Source organism: Ambystoma mexicanum, chromosome 2p, assembly GCF_040938575.1.
Source record: "Ambystoma mexicanum isolate Mex_15411 chromosome 2p, UKY_AmexF1_1, whole genome shotgun sequence".
Classification (NCBI taxonomy): Eukaryota; Metazoa; Chordata; class Amphibia; order Caudata; family Ambystomatidae; genus Ambystoma; species Ambystoma mexicanum.
This window is the reverse complement of record NC_090923.1, coordinates 112597413-112613006: the sequence shown is the minus strand read 5'-3', so window position 1 is coordinate 112613006 and position 15594 is coordinate 112597413.

Below are 15594 nucleotides of genomic sequence, written 5' to 3'. Positions count from 1 at the left end.
ATATAGATATATACATAGTGGAATTACATGAAGCCACAGGTCTCAGAATATGGGACGAAGGAAAACTGATTATGCAGCACACTGTCCAAGATTGGTGCTCGCAGCCAAGGTCAGAAACGAGCAGAACATTCCTACGCCCCAGAGACAAGGAGATACCTGCAAAATAGAAATATAAATCCTCACTAATTGCAGACCAAAAAGCTAAATTCTGCAGTTTTCAACCAAATGGTGTGGCCGAGCCCAACATTGGCCATTCACCCATGGTGGGAACAGGAGCAGTTCCCTGCGAAGCAGACACAAAGTGATACATGTGTTATTTTACCATGTTGCAACCTGCAGGCTCTCTCTAAGGCAATGTGGTTATACCAGTAGCAACAATGGGGACAATATTCTTTATCATCACCTTCAGAAGGTACACAGAGTAGATGGCAAAGGGCAAGGGCCAAAGGTAATCCTGTGACCATGCAACAATGTAAAAGATAGTTTCTGGGGAAGGCTCAGGCAAAGCCACCTGACATGTGAGGACCAGTCAGTTAAGATCTACAGGTGCCGTCTATAGGCAATACCACCCCAACTACCCAATCATGTATGCTCTTAGGTTTTTGGGCAAGAGCCCTGACTTGTGGCATCAGACCTCAAGGATCAGGCTCAGGAGCTGCGATTTCCTGTATGATCCCTGTCTGTTATGGAAAATAAAGGACAGTTGTAACTTGCCCTTGGCTGAGCCTGCAATTTCTATTCTGGGGGAGGGTTTGTTGGGCCCTGGGTGCTCCGAACAGTGAACGTGTAGTGTGAACCCCGGTCCTCTCTGGTATAGTTAAACAACATATAAGTGGAAAGTTACCACAAATTCTCTCCCATCTTGCTGCATCCATTCATTCCATTCCAGTGGTAAGAATTAGGGACCATCTCTCTATAAGTTTTGATTTCCCCTTTCTGGCCATTAACAAGAGATTATAAAACAAAGGAAGCCAGATGTTGCTGTCTCACTGATCTCTCAAGTCTTTTCCAGTAATATTATTGGCATCACCCAACACTATTTGTAGTGTTTACGGTGTCCCTTCTGCAATCCCAGTCCAATTTATATTTATCTTTCAGTTTAGATAGCATAAACCACTCCCCATCATCCAATAGGTCACCCAACCATCTCACAAACCCCCAGAAACAATGTCGGCCAGAACAGAGTACGTCGATTCAGTTTCACCTTTCTTTTCAACCAGATCGATGCCCTCGAGGAGCTCAGTGCATCCACTCCCAATGATATGGACAATTCAACCCAACAAGTTCTCAGGAAGTCTGTGAGAGGTGGAGTCAGCATTTGAGGATGAGTCTTGGAGGTCAAAACTGCCCCTGGGTCCAGCAGGCCCACCATACTAGCTTCAGATCTAGACCAGTCACTGTCTTCCAATTCCAAAAAGGGTACCATGTGACTTACTGCAAAAGCGAGTTGATAAGCTGCAAACTTGGAATCATTCAGGCTGCTTTTCTTAAGTGGTAGATGTAATTTCCATAATTTCATTCTCGGTTGTTCTTCCAGAGGTAGTTCTGTAAAATCCTATCTAATCTAATCCAGATTCCTTTTTTAACATGAAGTGGAATCATCTCTAACATGTAATTAATTCATGGAGCCGCTGTCAACTTGATCGTATTCACCTTTCCCCACAGGGTTAGATTTAGCGCCTACCATCTCTTCACATATTGTTCAAATCTTTCCCGGGCCCATGACATATTCACATCCATTAACTAATCCAATTCCATTGTGATCCAGATACCCAAATATTTCATTTTAATTGGGCACCACTGACAACCTCCATCAGCGAAACCTGATCTGAAGCAGAGTGATGCTATCGGTAATGCTTCGGATTTCTCCCAGTTCACTGTATAACCTGAAACCTTGCCAAACATGTTCAACGTCTCCATTAAAGCAGGAAGTGTGATCAACATCTCACACTACCAGCAGCAGGTCATTTACATACCACCACGCCTTCTATTCAGTTCCACCATTGTTAATTCTCCTGATCCTGGCATTTACTCTGAAAGCCAAAGCAAGTGCTTCCAATGCCAGGAAATAAGGTAGAGGTGACAGAGGACAGCTTTGTCTAGTTACACTCTTTAATTCAAAGGATTCAGAGATATAACCGTTGGTAATTACTGCAGCCATTGGCTTATGATACAACTGTTTTATCCAGCCAATAAATCCATCACCCAAACCAAATCTGCTGAAAACACCAAAGAGGTAAATCCAATCAATCCGATCAAAAGCTTTCTCTGCATCATGGGTAAGACCCATCAAATCCTCCTTAATTTTACTCCCCTCCTGTAAAGTCAACAACTGCTGTCTCGTAATGACAACCTGTCTGGTTAGGGTTGATCACTCTGGCGAGCATCTTCTCCAGGCGTTGGGCCAATAGTTTTGCCAATGAATTACTATTTTTATGTGCCCGGCGCTGGAAGGGTCTGGAATTGTGGGCATGGTCAGAAATCAAATCATTATAGCAATGTGTTTCTTTTGCATTGTCCATAACTACTTTATGGAGTTGGCCAATGCAAAGAAAATGTGCACTTGATCTATGAATCTGCAGAGGGGTATTGCTGCTCTTAAAGTTCTTACTCTAGTAACTTTGAAGACATGTTTCAGCCAGCCTTTCCCGATTCTTATATAGAAGGGGAACAGGTAAACAAAGCGTTGGTATCCCCTCTTGGTTCAGCTATGAGGGCATAGAGCAGAGAACCCCTGCCCCTGTTCTGTTTCTGTTTTAACGCTGCAAAGGCTAAAACATCTGGTGTAACTGCGAATAAAGAGACTTCGTTAGACTGATATGCAAATAGTAATTTCTCTTCTGTGAAGGTTGCTTCTGCTGCGACGTCTTGCAGGTCAGTGATTGCATTACTGAGATAGCAAGTAGGTTTAAATGACAGTCTTTTACCATATCATCTCATCTCAAGCCCCATTGAATTATTGTGGGTTGCTCGATTGAGAGGAAGGATCTAAGGGTGACTGAAATTCTGACAGTATGAGCATGACCGTTTCCAGAAAAAAAATGTATTTGGTATTGGATTAATAAAGGTGATTTATGCTCCAATTCCAATATTGTTGTATACTTTTAAACTATTCCGGATGTCCTCTGTTGATTTTCCTGTTAAACCAGAAAACTTTTACACTGTTGTAGATTTTCCATGCGTTGGTTGCATTATAAAGCAAGAATGTGTTTGAACTTACTACCATGTAGACCTGAGCCATGTGACATGGATAAAAATAGGCAGTGGCAGCCATCTTGGAAAGGCTTTTAAAATCAGCGACCACATGATCAGTTAATGCCTATAAGGACGAAAAGGATAGTGCAACCATACATTCCATAATTGAAAGTGGATTGTATGCAGCGCAACCACCACTTACATGAAAGTTAGTTTCTTTTTTAATAGAAAAAGTAATTTATGCTCCCCTTAAAATATGTTTTATGAATACTTTTAAACGGTTTTGGATTTTCTCGTTTTTGCTTTTCTAAAGAGGTCCAAGCCACTCGCCACTGGCAAACGTATGGTGTAACAGATGTGTAGCAAAATGGGCACCCGTTTATTAACTTGAGTGACTACATGATCATGCAAATGTCTACAATGTAGAACAAGGTGGGAGGTCCATGAACTCAATAAGTGAAATGCTTGACTGCATCCTTTAAAGTTGGACTATTTAGTTCTTGATTAGTAACAGTGATTTGTTTTTCTCCAGTTGTGATACTTTTTAAGATAACTTAGAGAACAGGGTAGCATGTCCACACACTCAATTGAACCATTGTAGACATCCCTTATGTTTGTTATCCTGCAAAGCCCAGGTGCTTTCAAATTTACTTCAGTGCTTGAAATTAAGATTGGATAAACAGGAGCTAAAAGCAGCACTTGGTTATCCAGCATTGATCGGTGATTAGGAGCTACCACCGGTGAAGTAGAAGCTAGTACATAGCGTTCTGCAAATGTAACTTCCACATAAGATTCACACATATAAATGTGATGCTGGAAATGCTTTTGGAGGGACAGGGCCTCCTTGTCCTGCCACTTCCCTGGATGTGTTTTCTGAACATGAGTCCAGTTTGGACCCCTGGCAGTGCAGCTCTTCATTTTTACCTTTTGGTGAACGTACCCATGGGAAACCCTTAGGGCACCCAGGGGTAGGGGAACACCCTTGTACCCTTAGTGTATGTTTCCGGGCACATGTTTGTTGCCCGCAGATCAGGGTATGGTTTGGTGGCAGTGAAGAGGGAAAATGGGATGGTCCCTTCCCCCTGCCAACGTACAAACTATGGCCAACAACGTCACGACCCAAGTACCCTCAACGGGATGAGTTTGCACCTCTGTCCACTACCGCGGATGTCAACATTCACAGTGAACACGCCTCACCTGCGAAACCTGGCCGCATCCCACCCAGAGCACGAGGTGGGAACCAAGACGGACCTGAGCCCGATTGCATGGACCAGCTTGACTAAACCGTCCCACAAACTAAGCTGCCATCCTTAGAAATGACAGGACGACATAGCTGCAACAGAGAGAAACACATGTGCTACCACGCACCTGGATCAGACACACACCAAACCACACGAAGTACACGCTCAGTGCTATGACATAGTGGACCGGGTACACTCACAGACGTACATCGTTATTATTTTTCACATAGGCCAGCAATCGCTTTGCAGAAACGCAAAATGCCAGAAGAGTTGGTGTATATGCTTGCAGAGACTTCATGCTACTAACCCTGGAGACAAGACCCTAACTGGACCTATGCGTAAAGAACCACACCTCACCCTCGCACCCCCATCCTTATGGACCTTATGCCATAACATGCAACTAAGCCGAAGTAGGTCGCAAACCAGAGTCCACAGACCCAGAGCAGGCCATGCAGAGCTACAAGGCGCTGACCATGCAGAACCGCCCTGATCGGAGTCCCGTAGCCAAGGTCGCAATTTTGCAATCCACACTGCCCGGAGCAAAATACAAATCAAATCCTCATAATTCTGCCTCAGCTATGGTCTCTCAACACGTGACCAGGCCGACCTGATACAACGCCAACTCCTGAGAACTGAAGAAACACTAGTGTCCCACGGCTGGGACACAACTCGGACACTGGCAGCGATGGGAAAGGAGCGCTCTAATGTCAAATAGCAGCACCTGTCCACTGACATATAAGCCCTCATTAGGACTCCCGCGGAAAACCATGGTGCTATTAGCACCATGGTCGATGCCGGAGTCCGCCATGGCAGAATGGGGAATTACCACCCCATTCCAAGGTTGGCCGGGCAGTAATTCCCCATGCCACCATGGCCCTTCCCCATTCCCATTTTTGCCCCATAGGGCATAATGGGAATGGGGAAGGCGGTAAGTACGGTACCGCAAATTGCGGTACCGTACTTACCTCGAGAGTCCCTTTGCGGGCCCCAGCCGTTAAGGTCGGGTCCCGCAAAGGGACCTCGTAGTAAGGCGTTAAGGGTTTAATGGCACCGACACCTTTTACGGCACCATTAAACTCTTAACGCCAGGGTCCTAATGAGGGCCATAGTCGCACATTGTTGCTAACACCAGGTACATCGCGGGCTGGGAACGACGAAGCTCCCAGGCTTGGAGGTTCGCTGATGGACCAATCAGGACACGGGGGGATAACCACTGACGACATTACCACACAACCAATCGCTAATTCTCTCATGTAACCTTTTAGAAGTAGCGACTTTTAGGGATAACCCAAGCGTACCACCTGACCTCTACTCTACCAATAACACTTTTCACTATACGGGTCTATACTGAACCTACCACTCGGGAAACCAACCCGGAGTGGCGATAGGTTTGGGGACGAGCTTTTACAGATGACGCACATTGTTACGTCACTCAGACACAAAAGGGGACTGCAAGCCTGATTATGATGAGAAGGTGCATTGAACCTACGTTCCTTGTGCCGGTCCCTGTCTGATTTCTTGTAATACAACCACAGTAACTATTGCTCTTGTGTGGGCATCCTACTTCTTTGGGACACAGAAGGAGTTAGGGTCTTCCGAGAGCTGGAGGTCCGCAGACCCCGGGTGCGGCTCTGCCGACCACCAGAAATTACCCTAGCATGTTGGAGGCACTGCTGAGATCCCAGTGAGGCTGCCTGTGACAAGGTGGCCCAGCAACGCGGCCCCCTCCGCCGTTGCCCCTTTGGAGGACTGCAGGACCATCGTAGAACTGCGAGACGACTGGACTGCCCAATCTGGAGATTGGCTGTCGGGAGCCGACTTCAGAAATTTCCCGCCCGCGGTTGTCAAGTGTTCCATATTCGGTCCAGACGAAGGGAGGTGGCGAGCTGATTGGGAGTGGTGCCCGCAGCCAAGCGGCAATGGCAGGCGTGAGCCCGATGTGAGTATGGTCCACACAAGGAGCAATATCATGTTGTACGGACGAGGGGAGGAATTGTACATAGGGTGGCGGGTGGTTTTACATTGTCGTAAGATTTAGTATATTGGTGGTGATCGGCACCTGAGTTGTAGTAGGGAACGGAGCAGAGGTAGACCCTTCTGGTATTTTTGAGCATATTGGGTGGAGAGACGAGTCCCCACGTGTTGGACGGAGTGCCGCGCTGATTGGTCTCGATGGTGAACACATGTATGGGGGTGTGGTATTCCTATGAGTCGGCGTTGTAGTTCGATGAGTAGATGAATATCTCTATTAATTGGGTGTTTTAGCTCGATGAATAGATGACGTATTCCCACAGGAGGTAGCTAGAGTCTCTCTCAGTTGCGTAAGATAGTTGGCTGGTTAAGTTCCCCTGGTGAGGGAGCATATCACACACAAGGCGATGCAGCGTGTGCAGCACAATTATAGTAAAAAAAGGTGATTAATGGATACTCCACTCAAGGCGTAGTGGGAAGACAGCTGTGGGGATTGTGGGGATTGTTTATGTGGAAATTTGCGCGCATTGTATGTTCAAACTGTGTATATGTAATACGTTGTGTTAGTTGGTGATGTCACCCATAGAGTTGTGCATAGGACATTGTGTTTTTTAATGAAGATTGGAGCTGCAGCAAGCGGCTAGGGCGGGGTGCAGTTGAGCAGGCGGCCGCGCACAGAGAACGCTGGCACGTCCTCGAGGGGTGGGTGCACCGAGCAGCGGCGCAACCCATGTGGTTGGGACATTACGCAGTTCAGGCTGTGAGGGGTAGAAGGGAAAGGAGAAGCTTGAATGTCAACGAGGATGTGCCGAACAGCGGCAAACCCGAGAGGGCGCAGCGGCCCGAGAGCATGCCGAGCCGGGTGTGAGGTCACAGGGGACTTTGCATGCCATGGGTCGAATGGGACCCTAGAAATGCAAGAGGGCGTATCGCGCGACGGCACCCCAGTTCAAGACCATAGAGAAATAAGTGTTCAAGTTATTAGGGAAGTTTTAAAGTACATGTTTTCTTCCTTCCCACTGACAGCAGAGAGTCGGTAGTCCCCAGCTAGGGGCCAGGTAAAGGTGGTATACATATCAAAAAATGGGGACTCTGCCGAATGGTGGGGCCATAAAGAAAACAGAGTTCGAACTGGCAGTTATAGGGCCAGACAATTGAATAGCAGCACAGTTGCTGTTAAAACTACAGGGGACGGACACAGGGAAGGAAGAGGAGGTGGTTCAGGCTATAGATAGAACGGACATAGAACGCACACAGCGGGAGGGCAAGGTAAGTAACAGGGAAGAAGGAAATCCTGCGAAGGAGGAATAAGATGAACTGGAAGAAAAGATAGCTGAATTAAGGAAAACACAAAGCATACTCACTAAGAAGCTTGAGCTAATGGAACTGAAGAGACAGGTGCAACTAGAGAGAGAAAAGGGAGTAAGAATGGAACTCGAGCAGCAAGGGGAAGAAGAAAGGAAGAGGGGAGAGGCGCACATACAAGATATAGCAGAAAGGGCAGCACACATGGAGCAACGGGAAAATAGGAGAAGAGAAGAAGAAAGGGAAGAGATTGACCGGGAAATGACACTCTGGGAGAAAAAGATTATATCATAAGGAACACGTAAGTATGAAGAGGACAGGATACTGGACAGCATACTAGCAAGGGGTAGTGGAGAGGTGAATACAAGGGACAGAGACGCGAGGGCACTGGGCAAGGTAGGTAACGCCATAATGAAGGAACTACGCACAGCCAGGGTGGGAGTGGAAAATAAGGATGCGACCAGGCCAGGAGAACAAGCGCAAAAGGGAAATGACAGGACAGTAAGGAGTAAGTTAACTCAACACAATAGCGAATTGGTGACAGCACCACAGGAAAGGGCAGATGTTGTGGATGCAGGTAAGTGCGTAGACATAGATTTAGAAACAGTAACTGTACGATACCCACGTACAATACTCACACTTTCCAGGGGGTTTTGCAGTGATGAGGATGAGGAGGAATCATATGGGCATCATAGCAATGCAAATGGAGAAGGGCTGAGCAAACTCTACATCACACGCACAGGCACAGAATCGTCATGGGAATTTAGAACGCGAGATGAGACAACAACAGGACGGGAAGGGACAAGCACACAGAGGGAGGGGATGCTGATAGTCACTCACACACCATATGTCAACAGGCTCAGGGACCTCCGCTGGCACAGAAGGAAAGGCTCAGCAATAGCGCATAACAAGGGTAACTCACTCCAAGGGGGTGGACACAAGGGAACAGGGGACACGCAACACGCACGCAATCTCATTGAACTATTTGATGATTTGTCCGACATGAAGGATAACACACAGGACATATAGGCAACACAATAAAATACGTACACCAGAGGAAATGACAGACTATACGCAGATGCCATTATTGGAAAGAGGGGGGACAAGGCCACAATATGTACCATGGAAGCATGCAGACAAAGAAAACATTAAATGCAGGCTAATCTCCTTTAGCGGAGGGGCACGGAAATGGACATACAAAATGGAAAAATTGACAGCAGGGCACAGGTTAGCGGTTGGTGACCTCAAGGGGCTCTTGATCTCCATTTTGGGTGATGCTGCAGATGACATCTGGAAGAGGGCGGGTTTTCCTGGGGTAACAATCAGCGACACCTCACATGACGGGTCGCCATTAGCAAATTGTAGACATGCAGTATGGCAGGCGTTGAGGGTACAGCACCCGGACACATCAGACATAGGGGCAACCAAATCACGCAAAATGCCTGACAATGATGACCCTGTTAATTACATCTAAGAGATTCAGGAAAAATGGCGCTTGGAAATGCAAGAGCCATGGGGCAAAACACTAGCTATATTTTATCACGCACTGATACAGGGGCTTCCAGACCCCGTACAGATACAATTGAAAAGGCTGGTGGGGATGGAAGCAAAAGCATGGCCTGAGATACAATTAGCAATAGTACACCATTGTAGATTATGTCAAGAAAAGGTGAAACAGAAGAAGGAGGACAGGAAGACAGATGAGGCAAAATTGGTTCAGAAAAAACTGTCGAAAATGCCCTCGAGGGAGCACTCATAACTAGCCCCGCCCCGCCAGTACAACCATCCCAACAACAACAACAAACAATACAGCAACCACAACTACCCACAACGACTCAACAACCCCCACCCCCATACGCTACACAACAACACTATGCACAACCCATGGGGGGAGGATACATGCCAATGGGCAACGGCTACATGAACAACTACAGAGGAAGAGGAGGTTTCAACAGGGGGAGGGGGTTTGGACCATCAGCACACCAACCGGGGGTGAGTTTCGAGGATATTCACAATATGGCCAACAAGGATATTTGGATAGCACAGGGGGATTCCCATGGCAGGTACGGGAGCCACCCACCTGCTGGACATGTGGGTTGGTAGGACATGTAGCATGCTCATGCAGGGCAAGACCAGCACAAACAGGATGGGGTGAACAGGGACACCTGAGCTACCAAGGGAGACCAAACAACCACTACCAACCAGAAGTACAACAGACGAGTCAGGTGCAGGGGGGACAGCAATACACCATGCCACAATCACAGCAACAACAGCAGCAACAAATGATGCCCAGCACACAGCAAATATCACACCAACCCGCTCACCTACAGGCACAACAACAAATGACCGAGACACAAGGACAACACGTTGAAACAGTACCGCAACTAACACAATTGCAAGATGACACACAACAACCCATGGACAATACAGTACCAATGACACGTGTGGGGAGAGTAGCGATCAGGGGCATAACCCCTACATGGGCAGCGGACAATCATTGTACCCCCAATAGGACAGCCCACAGACTTCCTTGTTGTGTCCCATCCTGTCGGTAACACCTAACCATGCAGAGGAACCACGCTTAAAGTGGGCGCTAGGTGACAAAACATTCTCTTTCCAAGTTGACACAGGAGCCACTAGATCCTGCATCAGGGCGGGGAAGTTCAAATTGTCAGGCGATGCCATGTACACTGAAGGATTTTCTGGGGCTCGAGGGGTTGTTCCATTTACTGATAACATCTCCTTATCTGTGGGGGATCACGACATATCTTTGCCCTTGTTATACTCAAAACAAGCACCAGTAAACAAACTCGGGCGTGACATCATGAGTAGATTGAACATGACCATCTCATTCACTGACTAAGGCATAATATACTCCACACGAGGCATACACATGCTCACAGCGAGACACCTACTCCAGGCTTATTGTAGCAAGACAGTGGCAAGGGCAGAACCAGTGGACGCTGAGATCTTCCAATATGGGACAGACATGACAATAGCATGGCTACCAGGAATTGAGGGTAAAATGTGGAGAAGACCTGCCGCCTTCCTTTTCAGGCCAGAGACACCTGCAGATGAGGGAGAAGAGGCAATAATATCAGTGGACATCGAAGGAATAGTAGCCAAACAAGACTGGATTGCTGTTCATGCACAGGATGAGGAAGGAAGGGCATGGAGATAGCCAGTGATAGCACTGGCGGAAGGGTGTAGATTAACGCAAGTGTCAGATGAGGAAATGTTCTCGGATGAAAATGAAGATAGCAAGATTGTGTTCCAGATGAGTGTGTATAACATAAAATAAAAATAACATACAAGGAGGTAACGCAGAAAATGGCAATGGCATTGCAGGCACCCCTCCCAGCACCACGTCAGTTTTGTGAAGAAGACTTGGCTGCTGTATCTGCTTCACTACGGACGACTAGTCCCTATGATGTGGGATGCATAAAGAGCATTGGTGGAGTAAAAATAACATTTAAAAAGGGAGCAATACTGCCCAGAGTCAGACAATACCCCCTGTCAAAAGAAGCTGATGAAGGAATTTATGAAACAATCAGTGCACTGATAGAGAGGGGTATATTGGTACCATCAGAAACACCATGCAACACGGCGGTGTACCCTATGCGCAAGGCCAAAGGAGGGTCTTGGCATTTCATACAGGACCTGAGACCCCTTAACCACATTGTAGAGGCAGAGTATCCTGTGGCAGCAAATCCTGCCAAAATATTTTGTGGGATACCGGCAGAGGCATCACGGTTCACTGTGATGGACCACAAGAATGCGTTCTTCTCAATAACTCTACATCCAGACTCACAAGATCTAACAAGCTTCACATACCGCAATACAAAATGGAAACACGTAAAGTTACCCCAGGGATACTGCGAGTCACCAACCATTTTTAACAGGGTCATACAAATGGACCTGGGGAATGTTGAGATAGAAAGCATGGTGTTGCAATATGTAGATGATATTCTCATCTGCAGCACCACCGAAGAAGAGTGCAGAAAGGACTCGGTAAAGATGCTCACAGTGTTGGCTGAGAAGGGGTACAAGGTTGACAAAGCAAAACTACAATATTGCCAGGAACAAGTCCTATACATAGGACAGATCATTTCACAAAAATGGAGAAACATTGCATCAAAGAGAGCACAGACAATAATGAATACACCACAGCCACAAACAATACGGGAATTGCAACAATTTCTATGCAATTACTGCAGAGCATGGGTTTTTTGACTACAGCACGTACACAGGGCCCCTGTTGGAAGCTCTCAAAGAAGCGCAAAGAGGGGGGAGAAAGCTGGGATGGACAGGTTTTTCGCACTGCGATGGAGCAGTCATGAAAGCTGTGCTAACCCAAAAGACAAGCATGGGACACAAACCTCTCATATTTTACAGTGGGCACCTAGACCCAGTAATGATGGGACACTTCCTGTGTGAACAATATTTGGCTTCTGCGGCATTCGCTGTAGAGAAATCATCATCCATAACAATGGGATGCTCTACTACCCTGTATGTAGAGCATGCCCTCTTTGAAATTTTGCATAAACTAAAAAGCACACTCACCACCCAAAGGCCAACGGGATATGAGATTATATTATCGAGACCAGAGTTGAAAATTGTGAGATGCAATAATGTCAACTCAGCACAGTTCTTAGTAGAAGAAGTACCAGAAGGTGAATATGCACATGACTGCACATATGCCATTGAGTACTACTCATCCACCCGGAAGGTAGAGGAAAATGCCCTAGAGGGAGGGGATGTCTTGTACATTGATGGGTCCTCAACCATTGATCAGAGTGATGGCATAAAAAGGACAGGTGCAACTGTAGTATGATTAAGGGAGGACTGGACAAGTGAACCAGTGAAATGTGTCAAACTACCCCAACAATATTCCGCATAGGCAACAGAATTAGTGGCCCTTATATTGGCCTTGGAAGAAAGTAACCGGAAAAGAGTCACAATATAGTCTGACAGTGCCTATGTCACATCTACAGTACACTCAGGGTTGATACGATGGCTCAGAAGGGGATTTGGGAGAGCAGATGGTACCCCGGTACAACATGCTCTCTTTCTGGGTGAACTGATAGAAGTAATAACATACCCACATGAGCTAGCATTAGTGAAATGTTAGGCACACCCAAATGATGAAGACCCAATATCTAGAGGTAATGAAGCAGCAGACTCCCATGCAAAACATGCTGCATACTTTGGCGAGATGTGGGACCTCAAAGAAAAACAAAAAGAAAGGGGAAGGGCAAGACAGATGATAATGAAAGAAGGCTATACATACCTTCCGGAAACACAGATTATGGAACTGATAATATCCCCGCAAAAATGTCGCCATACAAGAATGGCGCTGTTTTTTTTGTGGCGATATTACCCCATGGGACCTGCGGGCACACCCCTGCAACCCTCACTCCCATTTACCCCATAAATTATCCCCATACATAATGTTGCCTATGCTGTTTCCCGACGAATATATGTATGGCAACATTATTTATGGGGACAATATTACCTGATACCAACACCACAAAGCAGTCAGGTGTCTATGATTTGACTCTGTTGTATTGCTTGGATGTGCTAGAACACTACAGCTGCTCAAAGGCTAGTGAGGGTGAACTTTAAGACCAGTGCTGAAGAGTATCTTGTGACATAGACCCATTTGGTTAGCCTAGTGGTGGGACGAAGAGTCGAGAACTTCAGGTTTTGAGTGTCGGCCGGTGAGGGGGGTTATGAGTACAAGGAACATGATGTGATGGAGACCAACTTGCCTAGGAGCCATGTCCTTGTGCCTACATGTGTGCCCATGGGTATCGCATTGATTTGCCGACAAACATTGTGGCAAACTAATTACCTATGCCAAAATTACTCCGAAAAATCCTGACCAAAAAATATGTGTGGGGGGGTTAAGGGGATAAAAGCGGTGGGGATGGGACTAGTGGAGGTGAAATAGTATAGGGAAAGGGGGGTTTCAAAGTAAGATTGTCCACGGAAATTACTTTAAAAAAAAGCTGTTCAGCAAACGGACATGGAACCATCTAGTGACCCTCTGAAGGGTGTAATAGAGTAGGAGTAATTCATTAGGGGTGTACACAGGTAACATGTCTCAGTCCCTATATACATGGTGGTACATTTGTGACCAGTTGCTGGTCTGTGAGGGTCCAGGGTGATAGTGTTTGCTTGGGTGCATTGGGCTGCCTCCTGAACCTTCTCGTGGGGAGTCTACTCTCTCAAAATGTGTGTACTGCTGATGGGCTCCTTTAACATGCATATTGCCCTCCTGCACATGTGGGTTCTGCACTCTAAAGCCCAGCATGTTAACCTGTGATATATTTCCACATCGACATCCGGTAATCTTTTTGTAGTCACGTGCGGAGGAGGGCGCCCCACATCTGTGGCTGCTGACGGTGTATACTGCTCAGGTGCATGCTCTATCCTTCCGCAGACCTGATGCAGCTTCTTAAGAGAGAGATTTACAGTTAACACTGCATAGGATACATTGTGCAAACATCAATTATGCTATAGAATACTGTGTGATAGAGTGACTTGTCTCATGTGGGCTACATGATTTGAGTGTGTCTTTGTTTTTGTACATCGGTTGTGCTCCACCCTTTTTTGGTTGGATTTTACCAGATTTCAAACTTGCAACGTGGCTGTATTTACCACTGTCTGTATTTCATGAGTACCAATGTTATGGTAGTATTTCCGGGGTTCCGTCTTAGCCTGTTCTTTTCCACGTACCCTTGCGCAGAAACCCTTTGTACTCTGTCTTGTAGTGGGTCAAGTAAGCGGATTTCCAGAGCTTATTTACTAATATTGTCTTATCCATAGTTTCTATTTCTACTTCAGCAGCAGAAATAAACCCGCCCAAGGGGAGCGTGAGGTGGAAGGTTGGTGAAGGAGCATAGGGGCGAGGCAGTGCCCTAGTCGATGGGGCTTTACACCAGCGCTGGCACTGGATTTATTATTAAAAATAAATTGATGCTGTCTCCTTGACAGTATGATTGATCAACTAGTGAATCAGAGGCAAATGCTGAGGAACAAATCTCTACCTTGTTCCGTTCAGCTATCCGTTTACTTCTACATTATTGTCTGATCTTTTAGGACAGGAGTCTGCAACCTGTGGCTCTCCAGATATTTTGGACTACAACTCCCATCCAGGGATGTCATTTAGGAGTATCCAGGGGTAGTAGCTACTACCCCTGACTCCTACTCTGCTGCCCCTAGACCTGTCCTTGCTACCCCTGTGCCAATGGAACAATAAGCAGTGCCAAGAGTAGCTGTCTGTGTTGCACCTGAAAAATAAGTCGGTTGTAAATGCAGTTAACTGTGCTTCCACTTTTTTCACCTGGAATCTATATCTCGTTAGCTGGAGAAATAACAGTGATGCAAGAAAAACCATGAAGCCCCCATCACTAACTGACAGTCCATTAGTGAAGAATGCCTGAATGGGTTCAGCGGTGGGGCTGTCTGAGCAGCTCATACCCGGTGCTGTAGCAAAAGAAAGGGTATTGGGGATATCTGGCTAACAGGCAATGGGTAAAAGCCACCTGCAGTACTCAGTGACAGCAAAGCATGAACGCAAATCTCATCAGTGTTTCTCGTCTACTTTGCAATCCTGCGAGCCACTGGGCCTGTGATGAGGGGTTGTGCCCCAGTGGATTCTGCCACCAATCCCGCCTGGGCACTGTGTGACCTGAACAGATCTGCCAGACCTGCATCACGGGCACACTGTAGACAGACACAAGGTGGGATAATTAATGTACATGAAGTTGCCCTCTGCCTTTGGAGTAAACCATCTGTTGTTTCCTCAAGCAAAAAATATATATATTTGGAAAGATATCTCAGGGGAAACCCACTTGCTTTGGGAACAAGACAATGC